This window comes from Ranitomeya variabilis, chromosome 3 (genome assembly GCF_051348905.1).
Source record: "Ranitomeya variabilis isolate aRanVar5 chromosome 3, aRanVar5.hap1, whole genome shotgun sequence".
Taxonomy (NCBI): domain Eukaryota; kingdom Metazoa; phylum Chordata; class Amphibia; order Anura; family Dendrobatidae; genus Ranitomeya; species Ranitomeya variabilis.
The window spans coordinates 536,274,833-536,301,048 of NC_135234.1; positions in this window are offsets into that span (position 1 = coordinate 536,274,833).

Sequence of the window (26,216 nt, forward strand, 5' to 3'; positions counted from 1 at the left end):
CGCAGGGAGCATCCATCCCTGTGATACATACCTCCCGTCGACTATCCAACCTTCAGCCATGCTACACAAGCTTCCTACAATGATCTCAGGGCAAGTATGGCAGCAATAAAAAGGACTGCTGAACAAAAAAATTGGTAGACAAATAAACAAGACAAGTAACTGTGCAGAAAGGAGCAACAAGATTTTTGCTTTGAAAAAAGCAGTTGGTTTGCACAGCACCGTGCACACAGCTATGCAGCTGCTGCACTAAAATACGACCTCCACTGTCCCTGCACAAAAAGGTGGTGTGGGACAGTGAAAATCGCTCCAGCACAAGCGGTTTGGGGGTTTATATTTCCTCCCTAACTCTGTCCCTGCTTCTGACTAACTGGAGCAACCTCTCTCTATGCTCAGATCGGCAGAAGTAAGATGGCGGTCGGCGTGCACGCCCCTTTATAGCCCCTGTGACACCGCAGACAGCAAGCCAATCACTGCCATGCCCTTGTCTAAGATGGTGGGGACAGAGACCTATGTCATCACGCTGCCCACACTCTGCGTCCTCCTTCATTGGATGAAAAACGGCGGTAACAGCGTCATACGAAACGCGACTTTGGCGCACCGATCGCCGACCGCATGGCCGATCCCACACTAGGATCGGTTCGGGCTTCATGAAACCCGACTTTGCCTAAAAGTGGGCGATTTATGAAAATGACCGATCCGTTTCGCTCAACGCTAGTCCCATCGTCTCCGATGTGGTGTGTATACAGCTGTCTCAGCATCTCCTATGTGATGTATAGACAGCAGTCCCAGTGTCTCCTTTGTGATGTCTGCTATGGTTCCAAAATTTAAAGTCACCCAGACAATTTTGTGTTTTCCATAAAAACTCATACTTTTATTAATCAAATGAGTTGCCAAGTGATTTCAAAATCTAGTCCAGACATCGACAAGGTTAGAAAAAAAATATTTTTATTTGAAATAATAATTTTCTCCTTCAAGCTTTGCTTTCATCAAAGAATGCTCCCTTTGCAGCAATTACAGCATTGCAGACCTTTGTCATTCTAGCAGTTAATTTGCTGAGGTAATCTGGAGAAATTTCACCCCATGCTTCCAGAAACCCCTCCCACATGTTGGTTTGGCTTGATGTGCACTTTTTGCATACCATACAGTCAAGCTGCTCCCACAACAGCTCAATGGGGTTGAGATCTGATGACTGCACTGACCACTCCATTACAGATAGAACACCAGCTGACTGCTTCTTCCTAAAATAGTTCTTGCATAATTTGGAGGTGAGCTTTGGGTCATTTTCCTATTGTAGGATGAAATTGGCTAAAATCAAGCATTGTCCACAGGGTATGGCAAGGCGTTGCAAAATGGAGTGATAGCCTTCCTTATTCAAAATCTCCTTTACCTTGTACAAATCTCCCACTTTACTAGAACCAAAGCAACTCCAGACCATCACATTACCTCCACCATGCTTGACAAATGGCGTCAGGCCCTCTTCCAGCTTCTTTTCAGTTGTTCTGCTTCTCTCAAATGTTCTTCTGTGTGATCCAAACACCTCAAACTTGGATTCGTATGTCCATAACACTTTTTTCAATCTTCCTCTGTCCAATATCTGTGTTCTTTTGCCCATATTAATCTTTTCCTTTTATTAGCCAGTCTCAGATATGGCTTTTTCTTTGCCACTTTGCCCTCAAGGCCAGCATCCCAGAGTCGCCTTTTCACAGTAGATGTTGACAGTGGCTTTTTGCATGTACTATTTAATGAAGCTACAGACTCTACTCCCACTTCTCTTTCTACTCTGGTTAGAGCCTGTTTCTGCTCTCCTCTGAAGGGAGTAGTACACACTAGGGTTGAGCGAAACGGATCGGACAAATTCAAAAATCGCCGACTTTCGGCAAAGTCAGGTTTCATGAAACCCGACTCGATCCTAGTGTGGGATCGGCCATGTGGTCGGTGATCTTCGTGCCAAAGTCGCATTTCATATGACGCTTTCACCGCCATTTTTCAGCCAGTGAAGGAGGACGCAGAGTGTGGGCAGAGTGATGGCATAGGACTCGGTCCCCACCATCTTAGAGAAGGGCATGACAGTGATTGGCTTGCTTTTTGCGGCGTCACAGGGGGTATAAAGGGGCGTGCATGCCGACCGCCATCTTACTTCTGCTGATCGTAGCATTGGGAGAGATTGCTGCAGCTTCATCAGAATAAGGGATATAGTTAGGGAGGGAAGATTAACCCCTAACTGCTTGTGCTGTAGCGATTTCCACTGTCCAACACCACCTTTTTTTTGCAGGGACAGTGGGGGGTATATTTTTGTGCATCAGCTCTGTAGCTTATTAGGCTGCCTTATAAGGCTCCCTGATAGCTGCATTGCTGTTTGCACGCTGCTGTGCAAACCAACTGCTTTTTTAAAAACAAAAATCCTGTTGCTCCTTTCTGCACAGTTATCTTGTTTATTTGTCCACACTTTTGTGTGCAGCAGTCCTTTGTATTGCTGCCATACTTGTCCTGAGATCATTGTAGGGAGATTAAAATTGTACTACATTCCTTGTATTTTTTCATATATCTTCCAGCCACGTTCTGCCACTTACATTGTGTTGTGTTATACACTGGGCTGCCTGAGTTTTGGTGCAGTCTCCCCCAAAAAAAGGGAGATTCAAATTGTCACAAAGTGGATATACGTCAGTTCTGTTAGTTTGTCGTATATCAGCCAGCCACGTTCTGCCACTTACATTGTGTTGTGTTATACTCTGGGCTGCCTGAGTTTTGGTGCAGTCTCCCCCCAAAAAAAGGAGATTCAAATTGTCACAAAGTGGATATACGTCAGTTCTGTTAGTTTGTCGTATATCAGCCAGCCACGTTCTGCCACTTACATTGTGTTGTGTTATACACTGGGCTGCCTGAGTTTTGGTGCAGTCTCCCCCCAAAAAAAGGAGATTCAAATTGTCACAAAGTGGATATACGTCAGTTCTGTTAGTTTGTCGTATATCAGCCAGCCACGTTCTGCCACTTACATTGTGTTGTGTTATACTCTGGGCTGCCTGAGTTTTGGTGCAGTCTCCCCCCCAAAAAAGGGAGATTCAAATTGTCACAAAGTGGATTTTTGTCAGTTCTGTTAGTTTGTTGTATATCAGCCAGCCACATTCTGCCACTTACATTGTGTTGTGTTATACACTGGGCCTGAGTTTTGGTTCAGTCTCCCCCCAAAAAAAGGGAGATTCAAATTGTCACAAAGTGGATATAAGTCAGTTCTGTTAGTTTGTCGTATATCAGCCAGCCACGTTCTGCCACTTACATTGTGTTGTGTTATACACTGGCCCTGAGTTTTGGTGCAGTCTCCCCCCTAAAAAAGGGACATTCAAATTGTCACAAAGTGGATGTAATAATTATAGGGGATAACTCAGGAGACTCTTTGCATGGAACAAGACAACTACAGGACACAGTTTTATAAGGGGTAAAGTCTATATTATCACACGGTGATTCAAACAGGTGCAGAGAGAAACTCAAGTCCACAACACTTGGTGCAAATATTAAACGCAGCTTAAACAGTCTATAGGGAACTTCAGAGGAAAATGCAATCACGCAGAAAGTCTATGAAGCACAATTATTCTTGAGGATGCTTGACACGAATAAGTCCTTGTTTTAGTCCAAACACAAATAGATATGCTTAAAAGGCAGTTCAAATAATATCTTAGCACAACCAGGGAGGCCTGGGTAATAGTCTCAGGTCTTTGCAGAGCAGCAACAGCTTACATGTCCAGCAAATGCAGCTAGAAGTAAACACGAGCAGCAGATGAAGGAGGATTACTGGAAACTGGTGTATGCAGCAGGAACTCAGAGCAGAGTAGCAGGATAACCACACAGGTTCACAGGAGCAGGTATATAGCCAGGGCCTCAACAGGGTCAGGAGCTAGATGCAAGGCAGAATACTCTAGCACAGACTGAAAGCTGGGGTGGAGTTTTATAGCAGAAAGACACAGTGCACATGAGACCAAAGACGCCATCTTGGAAAAGGGCAGTAATGCACAAACGGTAATAAAAATGTTCAGAGTCCTGACATTACTCCCTCCTTAGAAGCGGCCTCAGGACGATCCTGGACCTGGTTTCTCAGGGAATCTCTGATGAAAACGAGAAATCTTATGTTGGGGATTGATGTTTTCCACAGGTTCCCAAGAGTCTTCCTCAGGGGGATATCCCTGCCATCTTATCAGATATTGGAGCCGATTCCTGCGAATCCTGGAATCAATAATTTCCTCCACCACAAGTTGTTCTTGCCCATCAATTACTACAGGCTGCGGAGGTGGCACAACACGCCCCTGGAAGGTATTAGGAGATACAGGCTTTAGTAAAGATACATGAAAAACTGGGTGTACATTCATAGTCCTAGGAAGCTTCAGCCGGCAGGCCACAGAGCTCACAATACCGTTGATCTTGAAAGGGCCAATGAATTTCTGTCCAAGTTTTTGTGAAGGAACGTTTAACTTCAGATTCTTAGTTGCTAACCACACGGAATCTCCTACCTTGAACATGGGTGCAGGTTTACGGAATCAATCAGCTGATCTCTTATAACGTTCTTGAGCCGTGGTCGGGGATTCCTTCAGAACCTCCAAATTTTGCCTCATCGCAGTCAGCCTTTCCTCCACTGCCGGAACCGGAGAATTAATTGGAGACCTAGGTAAGATACACGGATGATAACCCAGATTGGCAAAGAAAGGTGTAAATTTAGTGCAGGCGCTCTGAGAATTGTTATATGAAAATTCGGTTAACGGCAGCAACTCCATCCACTCATCCTGGAGATGGCTGACATAGCATCTTAGATATTGTTCCAGCATCTGGTTGGTCCGCTCAGTCTGACCATTTGTCTGGGGATGGTAAGCAGAAGAGAGACAGACATTAATATTGAGTGCAGAGCTAAACCCCTTCCAGAATCTTGAAGTGAACTGTACTCCACAGTCAGAGATGATCTCATCCGGGACCCCATGCAACCGAAAGACATTCTGTATAACCAAGTTCACTGTATCTTTAGCTGAAGAGAGGCCGGTGCACAGAACAAAATGAGCAGCTTTAGTCAGGCGATCAACTACCACCATGATTGTATTCATGCCCCCGATGTAGGCAACTCCACAATAAAGTCCATTAATATAGACCCCCAAGGGTGGGATGGAACAGGTAATGGTTGTAGAAGACCCGTAGGTGCCACATGAGGAGTCTTGTAATGAGCACATACCTCGCAAGAGAGAACATAGTCCTTGGTATCCTTCAGGCAAGTTGGCCACCAGAAGAATCGGCTCAGGAACTCTTGTGTCTTCTGTACCCCCTGTGACCAGCCAACTTGGAGTCATGAACCAACTTGAGGATCTGCAGACGGATGACCTCAGGGACATAGATACGTCGATCTCTGAACCACATGTCACCCTTAAAGACAAGATTAATATCCACAGGTGGGTTGGCCAGAAATATATAACCATCATAAGCCTCCCTGCACTCCTTCCACAAGTCCTGATCATGGATAACTCCGATGAAATTGGCATCAGATAAAATGGTCTTGGACGAGGCTCCAGGTACGGAATCCGCAGCATGGATTAGGGATAAAGCATCAGCCTTCCCATTACGAGAACCTGGATGGTACGAGATAACAAAGTTAAATTGATTTAAAAATAAGTTCCAACGAGCCTGACGAGGAGAAAGACATCTAGCGGATCTAAGGAACTCTAAATTGCGATGGTCAGTTAGCACTATAATCTGTTGTGCAGCTCCTTGCAGATAATGCCTAAAATATTTGAAAGCCGCAATAATAGCCAGCAATTCCTTGTCTCTCACATCGTAGTTCTCCTCTGCTGAGGTTAGTCTATGGGAAAAGAAAGCACAAGGATGTAGCAGACCCTTCTCTCCAGTTCTTTGGGAGAGAATAGCTCCCAAAGCATTATCAGAAGCGTCCACCTCCACAATGAAAGAAAGTGTTGGATCTGTGTGTATCAACAGCGGTGCTGAGGTGAAACAGATCTTAAGCCGATCAAAAGGTTCTTGAGCCTGTGATGATCACTTAAAGGGATTTTCCTTCTTTGTCAAGGAAGTAATGGGACGGACAATATCAGAAAAATTTCGAATGAAGCGTCTGTAGAAATTTGCAAAACCAATAAAACGTTGGACCTCCTTAACGTTCTTGGGTACCAACCAGTCAAGGATAGCCTGAATCTTACCAGATTCCATGTTCAGCCCCTGGGGAGAGATGATATAACCTAAGAACTGTATCTCAGAATGACGGATCTCGCACTTCTCCGGCTTAATATACAGATGGTTCTCTTTCAGACATCTTAAAACAGTTTTGACATGTTCTTCATGTTCCTGTAGAGAGTCAGAAAAGATTAGTATATCGTCCAAATAGATCACCACAAACTGGTCCAACAAATCTCTGAAAATGTCATTAGCAAGGTGTTGAAACGTTGCAGGGGTGTTCACAAGAATATCACAAGATATTCAAATAGTCCATACCGGCATCTGAATGCTATCTTCCACTCATCCCCAGGACGATTACACACCAAATTATAGGCCCCACAAAGATCCAGTTTAGAGAACACCTTAGCATGACAGACTCTTTCCAGTAATTCGGGAATCAGAGGCAAAGGGTAACAATTTCGTATATGGTTACCTTATTGAGTTCCCGATAGTCAACACAGGGTCTCAGGGTCCCATCCTTCTTTTTTACAAAAAATATAGGTGCCACTGCTGGTGAGGAAGAAGGATGTATGAAGCCTTTGGACAGATTTTCATCAATATACTCCTTTAAGGCTTGAAGCTCAGGTGCCGCCAAAGGGTATACGTTACCAAAAGGAATGGCTGCCCCAGGAAGCAGCTCAATGGGACAGTCATAATGCCTGTGTGGAGGAAGCTGATCTGCATTCTTCTTGTCACAGATGTCAGAGAACTCTTTATATGCTGAAGGTAAAGTAAATACCTGTACAGGTGGTTCCGTAGCTGTGGACTCGGGGACAGCTTCAGTTAACGCTGAGTTGCTCCTTGTTGGAAAGATAGTCTCCTGTTGTGGATTCTGTTTTTGGGCTCCCTCTGGTGGTTACGGCTGGTACTGGGTGACTTTGGTGGGTTGCGGTCTCTGGTTTCCACCTGTCCATCAGAGGCTGGGTGTTTCCTATTTAACCTGGCTTTCCTGTCATTCCCTTGCCGGCTATCAATGTACTCAGATGTGCTCAGTTTGGTTCCTGACTACCTGCTCCCAGATCTCTCAGGATAAGCTAAGTTTTGTTTTTCAGTTGTTCGGTTTTTTGTCCAGCTTGCTAATTATGACTCTATGCTAGCTGGTAGCTCTAGTGGGCTGAGGTTCTCCCCATGTGCCATGAGTTGGCACATGGGTTCTTGTAATCTCAGGATGGTTTTTGATTAGGGTTTTTTGCTGACCGCTCAGACCCCTTTTGTATCATTCTGCTTTCTAGTTATAGCGGGCCTCATTTTGCTAAATCTATTTTTCATCTCTATGTGCGTGCCTTCCTCTCATTTCACCGTCAATACATGTGGGGGGCAACTATACCTTTTGGGGTTCATTCCTCTGGAGGCAAGCTAGGTCTTTATTTCCTCTGCAGTGCTAGTTAGCTCTTAGGCTGGCGCGTGGCGTCTAGAATCAACGTAGGCACGCTCCCTGGCTATTTCTAGTTGTGTTTGTCAGGAGTAGGGCAGCGGTCAGCCCAGGTTCCATCACCCTAGAGCTCGTCCGTTATTTATGATATTTTGCTTGTCCAGTGCGATCCCCAGCCATTGGGATCCATGACAGTATAGCCGGCCCACAAAGTGTTAATTGTTTGGGCTGAAGCAGGAGAAAAAGAAGTGTTTAAGGGAAATTTATTTTTTATTTTTTCCCCTCAGAGTTTTGCTGCCTAGCCCTTAATTGCTGTCTAGCTGCTTCTTACCTCCTCTTAACCCTTGAATGGCTCTGACCTTAGCGGTTTAACATGGATGTCCAGAGTTTGGCTTCCAGCCTGAGTAATCTTGCTGCAAAAGTTCAAAACATACAGGATTTTGTTGTTCACACTCCCATGTCTGAACCTAGAATTCCTATTCCAGAGTTTTTTTCTGGAGATAGATCTACCTTCCTGAATTTCAGGAACAATTGCAAATTGTTTCTTTCTTTGAAATCTCGCTCCTCTGGAGACCCTGCTCAGCAGGTTAAGATTGTAATATCTTTCCTGCGGGGCGACCCTCAGAATTGGGCATTTGCATTGGCACCAGGGGATCCTGCATTGTTCAGTGTGGATGCGTTTTTTCTGGCACTGGGATTGCTCTATGAGGAACCTAACCTGGAGATTCAGGCTGAAAAGGCTTTATTAGCCCTCTCTCAGGGGCATGATGAAGCGGAAGTATATTGTCAAAAATTTCGGAAATGGTCGGTGCTTACTCAGTGGAATGAGTGCGCCCTGGCTGCAAACTTCAGAGATGGTCTTTCTGAGGCCATTAAGGATATTATGGTGGGGTTCCCTGCGCCTACAGGTCTGAATGAGTCTATGGCTATGGCCATTCAGATTGATCGGCGTTTACGGGAGCGCAAACCTGTGCACCAGTTGGCGGTGTCTTCTGAACAGGCACCTGAGACTATGCAATGTGATAGAATTCAGTCCAGAAGTGAACGGCAAAATTATAGGCGGAAAAATGGATTGTGTTTTTATTGTGGTGATTCAGCTCATGTTATATCAGCATGCTCTAAACGCACAAAAAAGGTTGATAAATCTTTTGCCATTAGTACTCTGCAGTCTAAGTTCATTTTGTCTGTAACTCTGATTTGTTCACTGTCTTCCATTTCCGTCGATGCCTATGTGGATTCGGGCGCTGCCCTGAGTCTTATGGATTGGTCATTTGCCAAACGCTGCGGTTTTAGTCTGGAGCCTCTGGAAGTTCCTATTCCTTTGAAGGGAATTGACTCTACACCATTGGCTATGAATAAACCGCAGTACTGGACACAAGTGACCATGCGCATGACTCCCGTTCATCAGGAGGTGATTCGCTTCCTTGTACTGTATAATTTACATGATGTACTAGTGCTTGGTCTGCCATGGTTACAAACTCATAATCCTGTCCTGGATTGGAAAACAATGTCTGTGTTAAGCTGGGGATGTCAGGGGGTTCATGATGATGCACCTCTGATTTCAATAGCTTCATCTACTCCTTCTGAGGTCCCTGCGTTTTTGTCTGACTATCGGGATGTTTTTGAGGAGCCTAAGCTCAATTCGCTCCCTCCTCATAGGGATTGTGACTGTGCTATAGAATTAATTCCTGGCAGTAAGTTCCCTAAGGGTCGTTTATTTAATCTGTCAGTGCCAGAGCATACTGCTATGCGGAATTATATTAAGGAGTCCTTGGAAAAGGGACATATTCGTCCATCTTCGTCCCCTCTGGGAGCAGGTTTTTTTTCGTGGCAAAAAAAGATGGTTCCCTGAGGCCTTGTATAGATTATCGCCTTCTGAATAAGATTACAGTCAAATATCAGTATCCATTGCCATTATTGACTGATTTGTTTGCTCGCATTAAGGGGGCTAGGTGGTTCACTAAGATAGATCTTCGCGGTGCGTATAATCTTGTGCGGATAAAACAGGTTGATGAGTGGAAAACCGCATTTAATACGCCTGAGGGCCATTTTGAGTATTTGGTAATGCCTTTTGGACTTTCTAATGCTCCTTCAGTCTTTCAGTCCTTTATGCACAATATTTTCCGTGAATATCTGGATAAGTTTATGATTGTGTATTTGGATGATATTTTGGTGTTTTCTGATGACTGGGAGTTTCATGTTCTACAGGTCAGGAAGGTGTTTCAAGTCCTGCGGGCCAATTCTCTGTTTGTGAAGGGCTCAAAATGTCTCTTCGGAGTCCAGAAAATTTCTTTTTTGGGGTACATTTTTTCTCCTTCTACTATTGAGATGGATCCCGTCAAGGTTCAGGCGATTTGTGACTGGACACAACCTACATCTGTTAAGAGTCTTCAGAAGTTCTTGGGTTTTGCTAATTTTTATCGTCGGTTCATTACTAATTTTTCCAGTGTTGTTAAACCTTTGACTGATTTGACTAAAAAGGGTGCTGATGTTGCTAATTGGTCTCCTACGGCTGTGGAGGCCTTTCAGGAACTTAAGCGCCGGTTTTCTTCTGCTCCTGTGTTATGTCAACCAGATGTTTCACTTCCTTTTCAGGTTGAGGTTGATGCTTCCGAGATTGGAGCGGGGGCGGTTTTGTCACAGAGAAGTTCCAATGGCTCGGTGATGAAGCCATGTGCGTTCTTTTCTAGAAAATTCTCGCCCGCCGAGCGCAATTATGATGTGGGTAATCGGGAGCTTTTGGCCATGAAGTGGGCATTTGAGGAGTGGCGTCATTGGCTTGAGGGTGCTAGACATCGTGTGGTGGTCTTGACTGATCACAAAAATCTGATTTACCTTGAGTCTGCCAGGCGTCTGAATCCTAGACAGGCTTGTTGGTCGTTGTTTTTTTCTCGTTTCAATTTTGTGGTTTCATACCTGCCAGGTTTAAAGAATGTGAAGGCAGATGCTCTTTCCAGGAGTTTTGTGCCTGACTCTCCTGGAGACTCTGGGCCTACTGGTATCCTTAGGGATGGGGTAATATTGTCCGCCGTCTCCCCAGACTTGCGACGTGCATTGCAGGAGTTTCAGGCGGATAAACCTGATCGTTGTCCACCAGAAAGACTGTTTGTTCCGGATGATTGGACCAGTAGAGTCATCTCCGAGGTCCATTCTTCTGTGTTGGCTGGTCATCCTGGAATATTTGGTACTAGAGACTTGGTGGCCAGGTCTTTTTGGTGGCCTTCCTTGTCAAGGGATGTGCGCACCTTTGTGCAGTCTTGTGAAGTGTGTGCTCGGGCTAAGCCTTGCTGTTCTCAGGCCAGTGGGTTGTTGTTATCCTTGCCTATCCCGAAGAGGCCTTGGACGCACATTTCCATGGATTTTATTTCAGATCTCCCTGTCTCACAGAAAATGTCCGTTATCTGGGTTGTGTGTGACCGCTTTTCTAAGATGGTTCATTTGGTACCCTTGCCTAAGTTGCCTTCCTCCTCTGAGTTGGTCCCTTTATTTTTTCAGAACGTGGTTCGTTTGCATGGGATTCCGGAGAATATCGTTTCTGACAGGGGATCCCAGTTTGTGTCTAGATTTTGGCGGACGTTTTGTGCTAAGATGGGCATTGATTTGTCTTTCTCGGCTGCATTCCATCCTCAGACGAATGGCCAGACGGAGCGAACTAATCAGACCTTGGAAACTTATTTAAGGTGTTTTGTTTCTGCTGATCAAGATGACTGGGTTGCCTTTTTGCCACTGGCCGAATTTGCCCTTAATAATCGGGCTAGTTCTGCTACTTTGGTCTCTCCTTTCTTTTGTAATTCGGGGTTTCATCCTCGTTTTTCCTCTGGTCAGGTGGAGCCTTCGGATTGTCCTGGAGTGGACGTGGTGGTGGACAGGCTACATCAGATTTGGAATCAGGTGGTGGACAATTTGAAGTTGTCTCAGGAGAAGACTCAGCAGTTTGCGAATCGCCGTCGCCGCGTGGGTCCCCGACTTCTTGTTGGGGACTTGGTGTGGTTGTCTTCTCGTTTTGTCCCTATGAAGGTCTCTTCTCCTAAGTTCAAGCCTCGGTTCATCGGCCCTTATAAGATCTTGGAGATTCTTAACCCTGTGTCTTTTCGTTTGGATCTCCCAGCATCGTTTGCTATTCATAATGTGTTCCATCGGTCGTTATTGCGGAGGTATGAGGTGCCCGTTGTTCCTTCGGTTGAGCCTCCTGCTCCGGTGCTGGTGGAGGGAGAATTGGAGTATGTTGTTGAGAAGATCTTGGATTCTCGTGTTTCCAGACATAAACTCCAGTATTTGGTTAAGTGGAAGGGTTATGGTCAGGAGGATAATTCCTGGGTGGTCGCCTCTGATGTTCATGCGACTGATTTGGTCCGCGCCTTCCATAGAGCTCATCCTGATCGCCCTGGGGGTTCTCGTGAGGGTTCGGTGACCCCTCCTCAAGGGGGGGGTACTGTTGTGGATTCTGTTTTTGGGCTCCCTCTGGTGGTTACGGCTGGTACTGGGTGACTTTGGTGGGTTGCGGTCTCTGGTTTCCACCTGTCCATCAGAGGCTGGGTGTTTCCTATTTAACCTGGATTTCCTGTCATTCCCTTGCCGGCTATCAATGTACTCAGATGTGCTCAGTTTGGTTCCTGACTACCTGCTCCCAGATCTCTCAGGATAAGCTAAGTTTTGTTTTTCAGTTGTTTGGTTTTTTGTCCAGCTTGCTAATTATGACTCTATGCTAGCTGGTAGCTCTAGTGGGCTGAGGTTCTCCCCATGTGCCATGAGTTGGCACATGGGTTCTTGTAATCTCAGGATGGTTTTTGATTAGGGTTTTTTGCTGACCGCTCAGACCCCTTTTGTATCATTCTGCTTTCTAGTTATAGCGGGCCTCATTTTGCTAAATCTATTTTTCATCTTTATGTGCGTGCCTTCCTCTCATTTCACCATCAATACATGTGGGGGGCAACTATACCTTTTGGGGTTCATTCCTCTGGAGGCAAGCTAGGTCTTTATTTCCTCTGCAGTGCTAGTTAGCTCTTAGGCTGGCGCGTGGCGTCTAGAATCAACGTAGGCACGCTCCCTGGCTATTTCTAGTTGTGTTTGTCAGGAGTAGGGCAGCGGTCAGCCCAGGTTCCATCACCCTAGAGCTCGTCCGTTATTTATGTTATTTTGCTTGTCCAGTGCGATCCCCAGCCATTGGGATCCATGACAGTCTCCCAGTTGATAATTGGGTTCTGAGAACGCAACCAAGGAATGCCTAAAATCACAGGAAAATGAGAAGAAATTAGCTCCTGATGATTAGGCTCCAACAAAATTTCAAGGGGTACGGTCTCCTGATCCACAGGCCCAGAGATTAAAGGTGACCCATCCACTGTTTCCATGGTAATTGGAGAGGCTGTTTGCTGAATTTCAATACCATGTTCCTTGGCAAATGCGATATCCATGAAATTGCCACCTGCGCCAGAGTCAATCATAGCTGCACTGGAAATCCACTGTCCTGAACACAGGATCTTAATAGGGAGAGAACAGTGAGAGTTCTTTTCCTTAAGCTCCTTGGGGGGTGAAGTCATAGAAAGTGAATGGAACACAGCGTTTAAAGGCAGGCTACATTCAGAGATGTCAGATTCATCATCACAGTTGTCATACTCCCCTACTGCTGCCAGCACCTTGTTAGGCCGTCTAGGACACTTAGGACAATTGATCAAGAAGTGGTCAGACTGGCCGCAGTAGAAACATAGACTTTCACGAAGGCGATGCTCCCGGCGCTCATTGATCTCGCGCCTCTGAACGGAATCAATTTGCATGGGCACCTCCTCCACCTCCCGAGATGTTTTACCTGCAGGCCCTTTGGAAGGAAGGGAAAAGTTAGAAATACGGTTATATGCAGCAAACTTCTCCTGCCTACGCTCAGTAAGGCGAATGTCTATGCGCACACAATGCTGTATAAACATTTCAAGCTCTTGTGGTGATTCAGAGCGAGCTAATTCATCTTTTACAATACTAGACAGACCCCTTTTAAAAATAGGCAATTTTGCATAACTGTCCCAATTGGTATCTACCGCTAATCTCCTGAATTCAGTAGCATACTCAATAGCACAACGTTTAGCCTGGCGTAAAGACAATAAAGCAGATTCAGCGGTTGCACGGTGATTAGGATCATCAAACATTAATGTCATAGCGGCCAAGAAATCATCCAAGTTATTTAACCATGGGTCACGAGACTCAATCATCGGATTCGCCCAGGCGAGTGCTCGTGAGGTCAGCAGCATTATTACACACAATCCTTTGGATCTATCATTAGGAAAACGGTCAGCATGCACATCAAAATATAGCATACATTGATTCACAAAGCCACGAAATTTGTCGCAATCACCATTAAATCTGAATGGGGGCAAATTAGGTGGGCTAGCTGGTGGCGGTTGCCCAGAGGGTAAAGTTGCTTGTGCAGCTATTTGCGTGCTTATGTCCTGAAAAGCCCGTCCATACTGGGACTCTATGCCAGCAAGTTTGTTTTCCTGGGTGCTTAAGTCCTGCAAAGTTTGTCCAAACACTTGTTGATTGTGTTCAAAGCTTCCAAACTTCTTTTGCAGACCTTCCACATCTTTCTGCAGTGATCTAATTATGGAAAACACCTGCTCTAATCTGCTTTCTGCAGTCATTGTTCCAGCAGTCTCCTCTTTTCTGGCTAGAGTATCCTGTAATAATTATAGGGGATAACTCAGGAGACTCTTTGCATGGAACAAGACAACTACAGGACACAGTTTTATAAGTGGTAAAGTCTATATTATCACACAGTGATTCAAACAGGTGCAGAGAGAAACTCAAGTCCACAACACTTGATGTAAATATTAAATGCAGCTTAAACAGTCTATAGGGAACTTCAGAGGAAAATGCAATCATGCAGAAAGTCTATGAAGCATAATTATTCTTGAGGATACTAGACACGAATAATTCGTTGTTTTAGTCCAAACACAGATAGATATGCTTATAAGGCAGTTCAAATAATATCGTAGCACAACCAGGGAGGACTGGGTAATAGTCTCAGGTCTTTGCAGAGCAGCAACAGCTTACATGTCCAGCAAATGTAGATGGAAGTACACACGAGTGGCAGATGAAGGAGGATTACTGGAAACTGGTGTATGCAGCAGAAACTCAGAGCAGAGTAGCAGGATAACCACACAGGTTCACAGGAGCAGGTATATAGCCAGGGATTCAACAGGGTCAGGAGATGGATGCAAGGCAGAATACTCTAGCACAGACTGAAGGCTGGGGTGGAGTTTTATAGCAGGAAGACACAGTGCACATGAAACCAAAGACGCCATTTTGGAAAAGGGCAGTAATGCACAAAAGGTACTTTTTCCTGCTGCTCCGGCTTTAAAACTTGTTTTCCTACTCCCAGATAAGGGAGCCTTCGAGGCCTTGTGTAGCCACATGATGACGCTGGCTCAACACCTCCAGCCTTAGGTGCTATTTTGCTTTTCCCACTACCACCAGATGCTCCACCACCATCATCAGTACCAGCTGGCAACGACCGCCCACGGCCTCTTCCACCAGACTTCCTCATTTTGGGAAAAATGTAACCAACATAACAACCGTTATATGGTACTGTAAAACAAGGTAGAAGGTGTATATAAACTTGTTGACAATTTAAATCTCCCTTTTTATTTTGGGGAGACTGAACCCAAACTCAGGCCCAGTGTATAAAACAACGCAATGTGAGTGGCAGCAAGTGGTTGGCTGATACACCACAAACTAAGAGGACTGAGGTATATCCACTTTGTGAGAATTTGAATCTCATTTTTTTGGGGGGGAGACTGAACCCAAACTCAGGGCCAGTGTATAAAACAATGCAATGTGAGTGGCAGCAAGTGGCTGGCTGATACACCACAAACTAAGAAGACTGAGGTATATCCACTTTGTGAGAATTTCAATCCCCCTTTTTATTTTAGGGAGACTGAACCACATCTCAGGACCAGTGTATAAAGCAATGCAATGTGAGTGGCAGCAAGTGGCTGGCTGATACACCACAAACTAAGAGGACTGAGGTATATCCACTTTGTGAGAATTTCAATCTCACTTTTTTTTTTTACCACAGAACCCAAACTCAGCCCCAGTGTATAAAACAACGCAATGTGAGTGGCAGCAAGTGGCTGGCTGATACACCACAAACTAAGAAGACTGAGATATATCCACTTTGTGGGAATTTGAATCTCACTTTTTTTGGGGGGGGGGGAAGACTGAACCCAAACTCAGCCCCAGTGTATTTTACAACGCAATGTGAGTGGCAGCAAGTGGCTAGCTGATATACGACAAACTAAGAGGACTGAGGCATATCCACTTTGTGAGAAATTTTCTTCTGATGAAGCTGCAGCAACCTCTCCCTATGCTAAGATCTGCAGAAGTAAGATGGCGGTCGGCATGCACGCCCCTTTATAGCCCCTGTGACGCCGCAGAAAGCAAGCTAATCAGTGTCATGCCCTTCTCTAAGATGGTGGGGACCGAGATCTATGTCATCACGCTGCCCACACTCTGCGTCCTCCTTCATTGGCTGAGAAATGGTGCTGAACGCGTCATACGAAACGCGACTTTGGCGCGAAGATCGCTGATCGCATGGCCGATCCCACATTAGGATCGGGTTGGGTTTCATGAAACTTGACTTTGCCGAAAGTCGGCGATTTTTGAATTTGTCCGATCCGTACCTATGGGACTTAAATTTGCTTGTGTTAATCTGTGGCAATGTCCTTTTTGGATCCTTACGGATCCAGATCCAATATGTATATAGCTTTATATAATTCCTGTATATTTTGACCGGAGGTTATTGGTTCTTTCTTCTTTTTAGTACCTAGACTCCATTGCCCCTCTTGTTTGAAGAAGCCGAAAGGCGAAACGGCGCTCGTCGGGCACAGGAGGTGACCTGCCTTCCCATTCTTATCGCCACCTTCTCTACTCATCCTCAGGTAAAACACCTCATGGCTTTGTGATCAATTTCTCTTTGTTCTTTTCCATTGGCCATTTGCCTTATGAACTTAACCTTTCTTTTTGTGGGTATTACGCTGCCATCTAGTGACCACTCTTTTCATTGCTTTATTGCCAGAATTCTTCCTCTTGCACAGCAGTAATTCACTATTCCCACTTTTCCGTAATTATCAAATTCATCACCATTGTTACCAAAGCTATTTTTTGTTTCCTGATGTGAAGGTAATACCATATTTATGTATACACTTTTTTGTTGCTTGCTTTAGTTATACCCTTCCACTAGATATAAGACTGCCATGTGGTTTTCCTAAAGAGACGTTTTACGTCCATCCATAGTATTAGTCTTTTCTTTCTTTATTTTTCTATAGGGATACTATTTCAAGTATAGCAACAGTATATATAAATTCATTAAAATATACTGCCATCTGGGTCGGTGGGTCACCCCCTGTTTCTGTTTTGGAGGTCCAATTTTTTCGATCAACCTGTCTTTTAAAGATTTGTAATTTTAAAATAATATGTCAATAAAGATATTTTTACTTTTACTTACTAATGTGTCACTTCATACCTTGATTAGGTAATCTATGTCAGCCTTCTTTTTATGTATATGTGGATTTCACCTGTTCACTTGTATTTAAACACATGTATACTTGTACAGCACACTCATACATTATATTTGTTTTGCAGTGAGGTTTTGACAAAGACCGTACCTGGTCAAAATGTTAACCTTGTTGTCCGCAGTCATTATTTCTTTGAAAATTACTTGGTGATGCTTGTACAAGTGAATAAAGCAACAAAACATTTTGCATAAAACGCAAATACTTGAGTGTGGCTGTTTTTCTCTTTTACATTGGACTTTGGATGTCCGGCCGGCACCTATCTTCCTGAATTTTGCAGTGTGCACATCATTTCTTTTTGGATGAAGTGTTTGCCAACAAGGATGTGGTTTCAACAATGTGGGGTACCTTTTTTAAAAATATACTAGTGCCATCACAGCCACCTTGCCCAAACTTCACCAGCCTATAACAGTACAAAGCACATTCACCCTGGTGATCTAGTGGCAGTTATTCAAGAGACATTGCAGGAGACAGAGTTAAGAATTAGGCCCAGTGTAGTGTTGTGTGTCTCTGAGACTTGTAATTCAGTGCATGATCGGCCAAACAATTCCCCAATGGGGGTACCTTTTTTAAAAATAGACTAATGCCATCACAGGCCCCTTGGCCAAAGTTCAACGACCTATAACAGTACAAAGCCCCTTCACCCTGGTGATCTACTGGCAGGTACAGGATAGAATGCAGGAGACTGAGTTAAGAAGTATCCCCAATGTAATGTCATGCCCAATGCCCCAATGCGGGGTCATTTTTAAAAAAAATAAGAGTGCCATCACAGTCCCCTTGCCCAAAATTCACCGTACAGAGCACGTTCACCCTGGTGATGTAGTGGCAGTTAAAGGACACATTGCAGGAGACAGAGTTAAGAAGTCGGCCCAATGGAATGTCATGCCCAATTCCCCAAAGTAAAATCCTTTTTTAAAAAATAAGAGTGCCATCACTGCCCCCTTGCCCAAAATGCACCGTTCAGAGCACGTTAACCCTGGTCATCCAGTGGCAGGTAAAGGACACATTGCTGGAGACAGAGTTAAGAAGTAGGCCCAATGTAGGGGTGTGGGTCTCTTAGACTTGTAATGGAGTGCCTGGCCTGACAAGCATTTGCTCATAGGTGGTTAATTTGTAAAAAAATTGTTCATGTGCATCCTAGACACCCTTCCCCCAAAATTGACTTTCTGTAGCAGCAGGGAACACATGAACCCTGGTGTTCTAGTGGTGGAATATGAGGAGACATTGCTGAAGGACTCATTAAAACATAGGCCCAATGTAAAGGAATGTGTCTCCTACACTTGTAATGCCCATACACTTAGTGCATGCGCTGACAAACATTTCCCCATGGGGTGGCAATTTAAAAAAAAAAATTGTTTACAGGCATCATAAACACCTTGCAAAACTGTAAAGTGGTTTCCTACACAGTTGCTGCTGGGAAGGTGCAGGTTTGTAGTAAAAATATGGCGGATGAATCGTTGGATGAAGTGATCAGGAGAAGGGGCATGGTGATGACAGGAATGGGAATGTACATGATTAATAACAGCGGTGGCTATGGGAGGTATGAGATCCAGGATACACCCTACAATGATTAGTCATTTAACCACCACCAATTACCAGAATGTCTTTCATGCTCGTCAGAAGATCGGTGTAACAGATGCGCGTGTTTGACTCGGCCAAAAAAATGCTGGTCAATAATTTGTTGGCAAACCAAAGACGCACATGAGTGTCTAAAGGGCAAAGTGCAACATGTTCGTGAGATGTTGAATTATAGAAAGCAGCTCAGTGTTGGAGGAACACCAAACAAACTGATGGATGCTTGTGAAAAACTAAGTTTAAAAAGAAGTGCACGAGGAGTGCACATGGAGGGGGACAAAGCGGGTCATCTCCTTTCTACAATACTGGTGGCACAGAGAGACTCCACACATATAGTTGCATAGTTGCTTTGAAGGGAAAGGATGGGTCAGAGCATACTGGTTGCGGGGCAATTTTGGAGGTGATGACGGATTATTATTCGGATCTTTGTAAATCGTGGGTACAATCAACGATGGAGGAGGTGGATGGCTTTCTAGCAGAGGTTCAGCTTCCTATACTTTGAGCGGTTGATCAGAGACTTCTTAAAGAGCCGTTTCATTTGGAGGAGCTTGACGCCGCACTGGTCTCTATGCCTAAAGATAAAGCCCTAGGGGTGGATGGTATCCCAGTGGAGGTGTAAATAAAATGTAAGACTAGGTATTGCTTCCCGCTTTGTTGGTGGTGTTGTCGCAGGTCTTGACCTACTCTCTGATGAGTCCACTGTAGAGATGATGTCACGGCACCGGAGAAATAAGACACAATACTCCAGGGCTGTATCTGAAATATCTCTAGTTTATTTAAGCTTACACACACTTTTTATGCATTCTTGTGTTGGAGGCGGATTCTCCATATATTGGCTAAGTGTCGGAGTGTATTACTCCCTTGCCTCCCTATGGTTTCGCAAACACATTTTTACACTGTACATTATTCGTTATTTTACCAAGGACATTCCCTGCTACAATTAGTTCTTATGAATCAGCGATAACAGCACAATGAAGAATAGTGAATTATGTCTTGTTTTTCTGACCTTTAATAACACTTATACAAAATGGAGGCAAGCAAAATAAAATGGATCCTGCTCTAACAGTGGTATATGCTGCTGGTCTGGTGGAGGGTGAGTTGCTGCGGTCCATGCCTGAGGCAATAATTGAAGTGTTGCCAAAACAGGGTAAGGATCCGACAGATCCAGCTTCTTATCGCCCAATCTCATTATTAACCATAGATATCAAAATCTTGGCCAAAATCTTGTCTAATCATCTTAACAAGGTGATAATAACGACACTAATAAACCGGGAACAGTTTGGTTTTCTGCCCAATATTTCTACAGCATGTAATCTTAGACGATTGCTTCTCAATATGCAGGTAAAGTCAGACAATATGGGTTAGAGGGTTGTGGTGTCTTTAGATGCCGCTAAGGCTTTTGATTGTGTGGAATGGCATTATTTGTGGTCAGTTATGAAGGCTATGGGTTTTGGCGACAGATTTATAATTTGGGTACAATTGTTATATGCCTTTCCAAGAGCCAGGATACGGGTAAATGGTCTCTTGTTGGGGGATTTCACTTTGTATAAGGGAACACGGTATTGGTGCCCCTTGTCTCCTCTCTTGTTTGCAATTGCTATTGAGCCCTTGGCGGCGACGATACAGAGGTATAGGGACATAAAGGGATTTAGATACAGAAACTATGAAGAAAAGATTGCCATATACGCGGACAACGTGTTACTGTTCTTGGAAGATGCACAGTAGTCTTTGGGGGCTGTTATGAACAGCATTAAAAAATTTGTGGCTCTTTCCGGATTATCTATTAAATGGGATAAGTCTGTGTTGTTGCCCATGGATGCGGCGGCTCCTCTGATACTAGACCCTGGGGTTCCCTCAAGGGTGGTACATGAGTGTAAATATCTGGGCATCGTGGTTTCGGGCAAAATAGAGGACTATGTGCGGCTCAACCTGACTCCTATGCGCGGCTCAACCTGACTCCTATGCTTGGGAAGTTCCAGCAGAGATTGGGGCCTGGAAGAAGCTATTTCTGTCGGTTGCAGGAAGAGTAAATTTGATCAAAATGATACTTATGCCTCATGTCCTATACATATTGCATAATGCTCCAGTGTGGCTGCCTCAGAGTAAATTTAATTGGATCAATACTGTATGTATGGACTTCATTTGAAAGGGTGGCCTGGCGCGCATCAAATTGGAACATCTGCTAAGGGCGAAGGATGAGGGTGGTCTGGCGGTCCCCAATCCATGGATTTACAATATAGCATCTCAATGCCAGCATATGGTAGGTTGGGGAGAACCGGAACAGAGCGCTGAAGCAGGGATAATCATTGAACACGCTGTAGAGAAAGGCCCATTGTTAGCCAGTCTGGAAGCAGGCAGATTCAGAATTAACCCCAAACAATTCCCAACTATAGCTATGATAGGGAAAGACTTGCAGAAAATTAAGTATTGGAGGGGAGCAACGTAATTTACGAGATATAAGCCGATTTGGTTTGATCCTAGGTTGGCAGAGCTCATGAGATTGCGGGGTTCGGTCAGTGGAGGCGCATTGGCATTTGGTTCGTGTCTCAGTTGCTTGATGGGGATGTTATTAAAACATTCAAGACACTTAGGACTGAGTTTCCTTTGTCCCAGAAGATGTTCTTTCAATATTTGCAGTTGCGACGCGCCCTAAATTGTCAAAAGTAGGGGTCGCATGTGATTCTGCAGTCCGATAGCTTGTTGAATCTTATCGGACCTCAGAGGAGTATGAGGGGGTTCAGTACCATGATGTACAGGGGTCTGATGGATACCTTTTTATTGAAACATCCATTAAGGCTAAATGAAAAAGGGGTGGCGGACGTGGGTCCTTTGTTGGAGTCTCAGATGGAGTCTATACTTCAATACATCCCCAGGGCATCCTTGAGTGTGGCTAAGAGGGTGTCGGAGTTATACCTGGTGTATAGGGTGTACAGGACCATGGCATGGATGAAGAAGGCAGGACTGAGAGGTGACTCAAAATGCCCAAAGTGCGTTGAGGATGATGCAGATTTGATACATATGATGTGGTCCTGCGCTCGCCTCCAACCCTTTTGGGTGAGGGTGCTTAACTTAATTCAAGAGGTGACAGGGGTAAATGTTTTGCGTAACCCGCTGACTTGCCTTCTGGGTTGTATGGATGATATTGCTATGGATGAATGTGTAAGGTTGATTATTGCAAGATTGTTGTATGCTGCGAGAAAGCTTATTGTGATTTACTGGTTGGATGAAAAACCGCCAGGGAAAAAGGAATTTATTAATAACATTAATTTTATTTTCCTTTTGGAAAGAAATATCAACATCAAGAGAGGTCAGAATACAACATTTGATAATGTGTGGGGCGGATGGATGGATTACCCAGGGGTGGCGTCTGCTGAGTTATTGCAGAGTAGAATGGGGGTACTTTAGTTGTTTCTGGAGGGACTTTAACTTGTACTGTTGTACAATTTTCAAGAGGTGATGTTGTCAGTTGGTTGTATTGGATAATGGGTAAGGGACTGGGGTGAGGGAGGTTAGGTTATGGGGTAAGGGTCCTTTTTTCATAAACTGAAAATGTATTAATCGGGTTTGTATTAGTGGGACCTGTCTGGAAAATATGTCAGACTGTGATACTGCTTGTCATATGCTTTAATACAAAATTATTTGATTTAAAAAAAGGGGAGTGCACCGTCCATAACTATAAACACACACGTGGCACAAGCTTTTTCATGTACACCCGTACATATTACCAATAATATCCAAATGTCACAGTCGAAAATTTGTTCTAGTGTAACGAACACTGTTAAAGGAATGGCACTAAGCATAGATAACTGCGACTCTGGGAAACATGAGATTTCCTCTTTACAAGATATGGACGATGATGGTATTGATGACGACTTTGAAATTAATTTACCACATACAGACCAAGAAGATGAAGATCACAGCTGCAAAAAATGTGCAAAAAAAGGCTGTGAATGTCTGGAAAATTATTTTCTCTTGGGCAAACTTTCCCTCTTACTAAAGTGGTACCGAATGATGCATACACAGCTCTCATGTTTATCTAGCCTGATATGGTTGAAAGATGATGTTTTCTGTTTTGTCCATGTCCACTATTTGAAAGCAAGCACAAAAGAAGGATAAAATAGCGGCAAGACGTGTGATTTGGATCAGTAAGGAGGTAATGTCAGGTACAGATAGGTAGATCTGCATGTCATTGGCGTACTGATGATATTGCAAACCGTGCCATTACATCAGCTGTCCCAGGCCGAAGGTGTAAATGGAGAAGAGTAAGGGTCCTAGAACTGAGCTTTGGCAAACACCGAAAGACCGTGGTCAAGGTGAGGAGGTGGTGTGGGAGAGGGAGACACTGAATGTCCCCGTAACACCCAGGTTGTTTTTTAAAGACTCTGACGATAACCCACTGAAAGGCCAATTACACCAACAGCCAGGCCCGCATCAGCAGGGGTAGCAAAACTCCCATCCTTACTACCACAAGCATGACCAGGCACATGGCAGCAAAGCACCCGACTTTGTTGGTTGAACACAAGGCTCCATGAACAGCGTCTGTGGGTGATACCACTGCTTCTTTCAATGTTGTGCATGCAAGCAAATCCCCTGTCCATAGTGCATGCAAAGATGCCTCACGCCCTGCATCTGCAGTTGCACACAAACTCAACTAGCACCATCAACAAGCACGTCCACGTCCTTGCCCAGCGCAGTGTTCAGTTGTACATACCCCATTCTTTTGAACACAAGCGGAAATAAGCAGCCAATGCCACAGTACAAAATTCACACATTTCTCGTCTGCTTGCGCTCAAAATATTGCATTTTATGCCCGTGTGAGACCTAAGCTTTCAGCAACCTGATGGTGGTTACCATCACAAGGTACTCGTTACCCAGCTGTCACAATTTTTCCTTGTCTGCCATCATGACATTTGACAAGCAAGCACATATCCCACAACATTACCCGGGCCCTCTACAACGCTGTTACAGGGAAAATGCACCTAAACACGGACACTTGGACATGTGCATGTGGGCAGAGATGGTACATCTCTCTGACGGCACACAGGGTTAGCGTAGAGGAAGCCATGAACCAGTCGGACATTGGGAGATCATGTTGCAGATGTATGGAGACAGGTTGTGGAAGACTTTGTCTGTCATAGTTAGGGTTTTGAACTGTAGCCTCTGGGCAATTAGAAGGCACTGAAGGGCCTGGCAGAGAGGAAATCCTGGGGAATAACAGAGGGACAGGTGGTTTACTCTGGCATCAGACTTTAGGATATATTGGAGTGGTGCAAGAGTGCGAGAGGGGAGGCCGGAGAGCAGAAGGTTGCAATAGTGGAGGCGGGAGATAATAAGGGCGTGCGCTAACATTTTAGCAGTTTCTTGGAATGTATGGATCCTGGAAGTGTTTTTGAGTTGCAGTGGCCAAGGGCTTGGATATGTATCTTGAAAGAGAGGGCAGAGTCCAGGATCACCCTGAGGCCCAGAACGTGCGGGACTATTTGTACCAGTGTGCCGTCCTGGCATTACACAGGCACATGTCCCACAACATTACCCGTGCCCTCAACAAAGCTGTTAATAAGAAAGTCCACCTAACCACAGACATGAGGACCAGTGCTTGTGGTCAGGGACGGTACATCTCACTAACGGCACACAGGGTTAAGATAGTGGAAGCCAGGACACAGTCCGATCTATTTTTTTCTTCTTTATCATGCTCACTCTATGATAAAACTGACTGGGATTCGGTTACTACATTTGACCTGCATGTGATTATTTTCTTTTTTAACAATGTTGTGAACCAGGGAAAGTGAGGAGGAGTGTTTATTTCAATAATGTATTTTTTTGTGTTTCATTTTTATTACTGAGTTAGTAATGGGGGTTTCTAGAAACCTCTCCATTACTAGCAACAGGTCTTTATGTCAGCTGTGTTTTAGAACACTTGACAGCTGACATCAAATGCAAGCACCATTATGCAGCAGCATTTCACAGTCAAACATATATAGCTGAGATTGCATAGCCAATACCTGTATATATGCTGCCCATGGATCAGAATGTATCAGATGTAAGGTTCTCTTTAAGAAATCTATAATATAACTATAGTCATTGTAAGCAATGGTTAATACATTTAATATTGAAATCCAGTATAATAAAATATAAATGTGTCATGGGGTTTTGTTCCATATTATAAAGGATAGCAATTATTCTGCCTTTTTTGTTGAACTCGAAATATTTGACAAGTCATTATTTATGCAGAGCATACAAAGATACAACGGTTTTATGCACTGGTGGTTCAAAAGAGAATAATAAAAATACTATGATGTGGAAAAACAAAATATATTAAACAATATTTCTTTTTTGTCAGAATTTAACAAGACAAAAAAGGACAAGGGTCCCATGAGTGACACTTATTAATAGAACATTTTGTAACAGTTGAAGCAACAACCTCACAAGATGTCACTGGATACATTTTTATTTTTTAGTTTCTTGTAAGTATCCTGAGTATGTCTTCAAAATAAACATGGTATCTGCAATCCCAATCCTTTTAATCTAAAACTCTAATATTAAAACATAAGTAGTATGTATTTGCTTCCTTAATAATAGATTAATAGCCATTTTATTATTCTCAAGTGATGCCAAATGTATTCAAGCACAAAGGACAGTACCAGAAGTGGATTATGTAATGTACCATAATGAAAATACGGTAGATTAGTGAGTTACTTGGCAAAGTTTGTGCTTAATCACAATTTATGGCTTTAGACAAGCCTACAGATTAGCATAATGGAAAATTAGAACTTTATTGCAATTTACACTGATGCAATGAGTGTTAGTCAAATTTGGGTATGTTCCATATATTTCAACCGACATTTACAGTGCCTTGCGAAAGTATTCGGCACCCTTGAACTTTTCAACTTTTTCCCACATATCATGCTTCAAACATAAAGATACCAAATATAAATTTTTGGTGAAGAATCAACAACAAGTGGAACGCAATTGTGAAGTTGAACGAAATTTATTGGTTATTTTAAATTTTTGTGGAAATTCAAAAACTGAAAAGTGGGGCGTGCAAAATTATTCGGCCCCTTTACTTTCAGTGCAGCAAACTCACTCCAGAAGTTCATTGTGGATCTCTGAATGATCCAATGTTGTGCTAAATGCCTAATGATGATAAATATAATCCACATGTGTGTAATTAAGTCTCCGTATAAATGCACCTGCTCTGTGATAGTCTCAGGGTTCTGTTCAAAACACAGAGAGCATCATGAAGACCAAGGAACACAATAGGCAGGTCCGTGATACTGTTGTTGAGAAGTTTAAAGCCTGATTTGGATACAAAATTATTTCCAAAACTTTAAACATCCCAAGGAGCACTGTGCAAGCGATCATATTGAAATGGAAGGAGTATCATACCACTGCAAATCTACCAAGACCCGGCCATCCCTCTAAACTTTCATCTCAAACAAGGAGAAAACTGATCAGAGATGCAGCCAAGAGGCCCATGATCATTCTGGATGAACTGCAGAGATCTACAGCTGAGGTGG